This window comes from Notolepis coatsorum, assembly GCF_963971535.1.
Source record: "Notolepis coatsorum genome assembly, chromosome: 9".
NCBI classification, from domain to species: Eukaryota; Metazoa; Chordata; class Actinopteri; order Aulopiformes; family Paralepididae; genus Notolepis; species Notolepis coatsorum.
Window position 1 is genome coordinate 147,897,209 of NC_140173.1, and position 5,453 is coordinate 147,902,661.

The window sequence follows — 5,453 nt, forward strand, 5'->3', positions numbered from 1 at the left end:
GAAAACACAACAAGCAGCGGTTAGTCAGGAGAAGTTAGAACGCAGTGGAGCTGCCCTGGTCAAACGCCTGACTACTGTCGATACTTATTATTATTATTATTATTATTACAGAAAACACGTCAGTCTATCAAGGGCATGTAAGGATATCTCACATGTCTGAAGCCAATAAGAAAATATCGAATGATTATTAAACACAAACATAGTTTATACGATTTTTATAATGACTGGCATCGTAGCGTGGGCCTCATTTTGTGAAGAGGGCTTTTGCGCGGTTTACACGCGTAGCCAAGAGAAATGCATGCTGGGAGATGTAGTCACAAAGCGTTGCATTGCAAATGTATATATTTTCTGATATCTGCTTTTGACCAGGTGACCAGGTCTGATATTCAAACTGCTGCATTGTGCTTTGCAACTATGATAAGTACATTTTCAAATTGAATGCTATTTGTTACAGATGTCTTGACATTTAATTTGTGGTAAAAAAAAAATAATAATAAAGACAAGAATAAAGGCTGACAATTAGAGCATCCCTTCATCAGGATTCAGGGCTAAATGTCAGTGACCTCCTAGGAAAATGTTCATGCCGTCATAAAAGCATCTCTCAGTTTATTATCAGCGAATTATAGCCAAATGTTGGTCCCCAACTATTACCGGATCCAGGGAACCAGTGAATCCAGAAACCAATACAACATACCACTGGCACCAGCAAAGATAGTGGTGTCATGATCCAGGAGGCAGTTATACGGACCTTGGCTTCTAAAACTAAATGTTGGGCCTTACAGAACAAGGCTGCCAGAAGATGAGGGTAAATCCACCCTTAATTAAACAGAATTCACATACACTATATTATTTCTATAATATTATACAGATACAGTCTTCTTACTATTATGTACCTTACTGCTATGCTACTATACTTATACTACTACCTGTCATGCTACAGTAATATGTCAATGTCACACTCAAGTTTTACACTATAACAATGCCACTGACCCTTAACTGCCAGAGTTCCAACCTTCCTGCTGACTTGTTGTTCACAATTTGTAAGTCCTGATTTTCAGGACTCGTGACTCGACTTGGACTTGAGCACTGATGACTCGGACTTGGACATGGACTCAGAAGGTGCCGAGGAGGAATCAGACTTGTTAATTGATAAATACAGTTATATGTATTTTTTTTTGTAATAGACCCTAATCATTTGGCATAAGATATCGATGGCTATATTAATACCGTAACGTTATTTAATTCCGTACAAGGTCAGACACGCGTGTTCAGTTCCACCTACATGCGGATTCACGTCGATACCCTCATGTTCAGTACTTAATAAGATGCCTAAAGAGGCGTTGATTACTTGGACTCGGACTAGGGTAATGGGGACTCGACTCTGACTTGACTCTGGCTCTTCTTTGGTGACTCGGACTTGGACTCGAACACTGGGGGACTCGAGACTCGACTCGGACCCGAGATTTAGTGACTCGACTACAACACTGCCCTGAGTATAGCGCACTCAAAGTCTGTCTAAAGAGAAGTCGGTTCACTCTGCTGCCATCTTGATAATGGGGACGAACAAAACCACACCCCTATTATGTTTGCATTGGGGAGTCATGCAAACGAGTCCCTTGTTATGGGGCAATCGCTCACTGTGCAATTCCCAGCCTTTTGGCACCAATAGAAACTCCAATTTCACCTCAAGATGCAGTCAATTATACTGTTACTCAATATAAAATCACATGACATTTAAGCCAATTATTTCCCCACTATGTTTATTTTAAAGCAAGTAGTTTCATTGTTGCCGCCATCTTTAGCCTTACTGATCTTTACCCCATTCAAAACTACCACAGTATTGAAGCTCCCTTTTGTCTTTCTGATGGGTATATATTGCAATGAATGATACTGTAAATGTTATTAGTTGCTCTTTGAAGAGAAAAGATGTAACGTTAGATATTTATTTGTTTGGTATAGAAGTATGGGCACCTGTTAGACGGGTGTAACTGGGTTTACTAAATTCTCAAAATGTGTAAAAAAAGAAAAAACTTAATTTGTTGAGGTCCTAGTCTGGGGGAGGGGAGGGGGGGTCTGGCCTAGAAGTTTTCTTTTTGTTTATAATGATTTTTTATTTTTATTTTAGGGGGGGGGGGTGGTTTATTTTGTATCTATTTTTCTGTAACTCGGGGAGGGGGGAGGGGGGGCAGTTGGCAGCATTTCCTTTTGTATGGTTGTTGAACTGTTGAACTGATGCTGTAAAACTGAAAAAAAAAGAAAATACCAATAAACATATTGTTTAAAAAAAAAAAAAAAAACGACCACAGTGATTTGTCTCCTTATATCAGACTGTCTCTGTTGCACCGCTCAATGTTGTTCAATTGTCTTTCAACTTTGACTGCAGTTGCCTACTGACCTTTTACCAAGTGCTACCGCTTAAATTACAGCTTCATGTGATGTGGGCCGAAGCAACTGAGAAATCCATCCTCTCTTTGTTGTGAAGTTTATCCAACAACGGGCTTTCTTGGCAGGAGTCACGGTCGCAGATCACGGTGAGCAAAGGGCAGAGCGCTTATCATCTGCAGGCACGGTTAACCTTTCACGACCATACTACAGAAGGTTAACCCTTTCACTACCACACTACAGACGGTTACGGTAATGCAGCAGTTGCCGCTTTGTCATGCGGCAGTGAAAGGGTTAACCTTCTGTATTGTTGCAGTGAAAGGGTTAACCCTTTGGTAGTGTGGTAGTGAAAGGGTTAACCGTCTGTAGTGTGGTAGTGAAAGGGTTAACCTTATGTAGTGTGGTCGTGAAAGGGTTAACCGTCTGTAGTGTGGTAGTGAAAGGTCAAGGTCAATTTTATTTATAAAGCACATTTAAATCAACCGAAGTTGTACCAAAGTGCTGTACAATATAAAAACAGAAATACTAAAAGAAAATACAAAGGGAAAGGGTAAACCTTCTGTAGTGTGGTAGTGAAAGGTTAACCCTTTGCCACGTGGCAGTGAAAGGGTTAACCCTTTGGTAGTGTGGTAGTGAAAGGGTTAAGCGGAACAACAGAGAATACTCTGGTGATGATGTCATCAAGAGGAGACACATCCTGGAGCTGCTCCAAAGAAAGCGAATAGCAACTCCTAGGACATTTTTATAGATGTTCTGATTCAGAGCTGTAACCCTTTCACACTACCAAATGGTTAACCCTTTCACTGCGACAATACAGAATGTTAACCCTTTCACAACCACACTACAGAAGGTTAACCCTGTCACTTCGACACTGTCAATCACACCATTCTGATTGACAAACTAAAAGCAATTGGTTTTGATAGTTTATCAGTGAGCTGGATACAATCCTACCTGGAGGGGAGAGAACAGATGGTGGAGGTAAACGGTACCCTATCCCCCCCCCCTCACAGTGAACTGTGGTGTTCCACAAGGAAGCATACTAGGACCACTACTGTTCCTAATTTATGCAAATGACATGTCGTCAGCTTGTGACTGCAACTTGTTCCTGTTTGCGGACGACTCAGCCCTGCTGGTCTCTGACAAGAACAAGTTACAGGTTGAAAAAACCCTCAGCTCGGAACTAGGCAAAATCTGCATATGGCTCGCCGACAACAAACTATCATTACACATGGGCAAAACAGAGTCCATTCTCTTCGGTTCAAATAACAAATTCAGCAAGACCGACGGCTTCTCAGTTACAGTGGGTGACAATATTGTCACAAGGAAAGATGAAATTACCTACCTGGGTTCCATCCTAGAGGCTAATCTTTCCTGTGACAAAATGGCATCCAATGTAATAAAAAAAGTCAATCAACAAACTCGATTCTTGTACCGGATCTCCTCCCTGGTAAACAAGAATACCCTGAAGACTCTGGCAGGAGCACTCATTCAAGGGTACTACGACTATGCTTGCACCTCATGGTACCAAAGCACCTCAAAGGCACTAAAAACCAAATTACAAACATCTCAAAACAAACTAGTCAGACTACTGCTTGACCTGACTCCTAGAACCCACCTCACCCCTGCACACTTTGCCAACCTAGGATGGCTTAGAGTAGACGACAGAGTACAGCAACTTGCAATGGGCCTGGTCTACAAGATACACTACACGACCAAGGTACCCATGTACATGTCAAAATACTTCCCAAAGGTCAGTGAATACCACGATCACAACACCAGAGGGAGCTCCACAAATCATGTAAAACCCAGATTCTGCTCAAACAAGGGACTAAACACGTTTCGCAATTATGCCACAACAATGTGGAACGCCCTACCCAAAGCTGTAAAGGAATGTGAATCACTACCCACCTTCAAAAACACTCTCAAAGAACACCTACGGGAGACTGCAATTCAAAACTGGCCCCTACAAATGTCCTAACCCAGTTGTACAATAAAGACCAAGCATGGCTTTGTCAGTATTCCAATGTACCCACCCCCCCCCCCCCCCCCCCACCTCCAATGTACAGCCCCACCCAACCCCACCCCACCTACCCAACCTCCTCCAATGTACAGTTTCTATGTCAAATGTAGGTCAGTATTCCAATGTACAGTGTGTGTCCCCCCCTCCAATGTACAGCCCTACCCCACCTACCCCACCTCCCCCAATGCACAGTTTCTATGTCAAATGTATATACACTCTTTTTCTGGATTCTTTTAGTATCACAAACAGTACTGTATTTGAAAATCTGGTATGTCATAAATGTATAGATAGCAGTACTGTCTATCTGTATGTCGTGTGTGTCATATGATGAATTGAAAATGGAGGACCCTGATGGAAACAAGACGAAAGTCTTTCTCAGGTCTGCATCCTCTTAACAATTGTATGTATTGAGCTGTACTGTACTGTACCCATTCTGCAATCTGTTAATAAACTTTTCAATCAATCAATCAATCAATCACTACCACACTACAGATGGTTAACACGTTTGTAGTGTGGTATTGAAAGGTTAACCTTCTGTAGTGTGGTAGTGAAAGGGTTGAGCCTATTTTAATAAAACTCACGTGGATCTAATAGCTCAAACAAAAAGTCTATAAACCCAACATGTTGGTCACTAATTCATTGTCAACGGACAAACTTATCACTTGATGAAATCGTAAATTCAAGTCTTGATGCTCTCATTTATCTAATTTTTTTTAGATTTTTTTTTTGCGTTTTATCTCTACTGGGCAGTACAGTAGAGAGAGACAGAGGAGGAATGGGAGACAGAGTGGGGGGAAGACATTCGGCAAATAACGACGGGTTCGGGAATCGAACCCGGGTCGGCCGTGTCGCGGCTGAGCGCGCTATGTGGTTCGCCACTGGGGCGCCCCTATCTCATTTATTTGTAATAGATAATGACTTAACCGTCCAAGATCACGGAATAGCACAATGTCAATTCTGTTTTTGGGTGGATTTGTCCTTTAAAACCTCCCGAGCGCTGAAGTCTGAAAGCTCCTCCGGATCAAGTGATTCATGTTTTATTGTTCCCTCC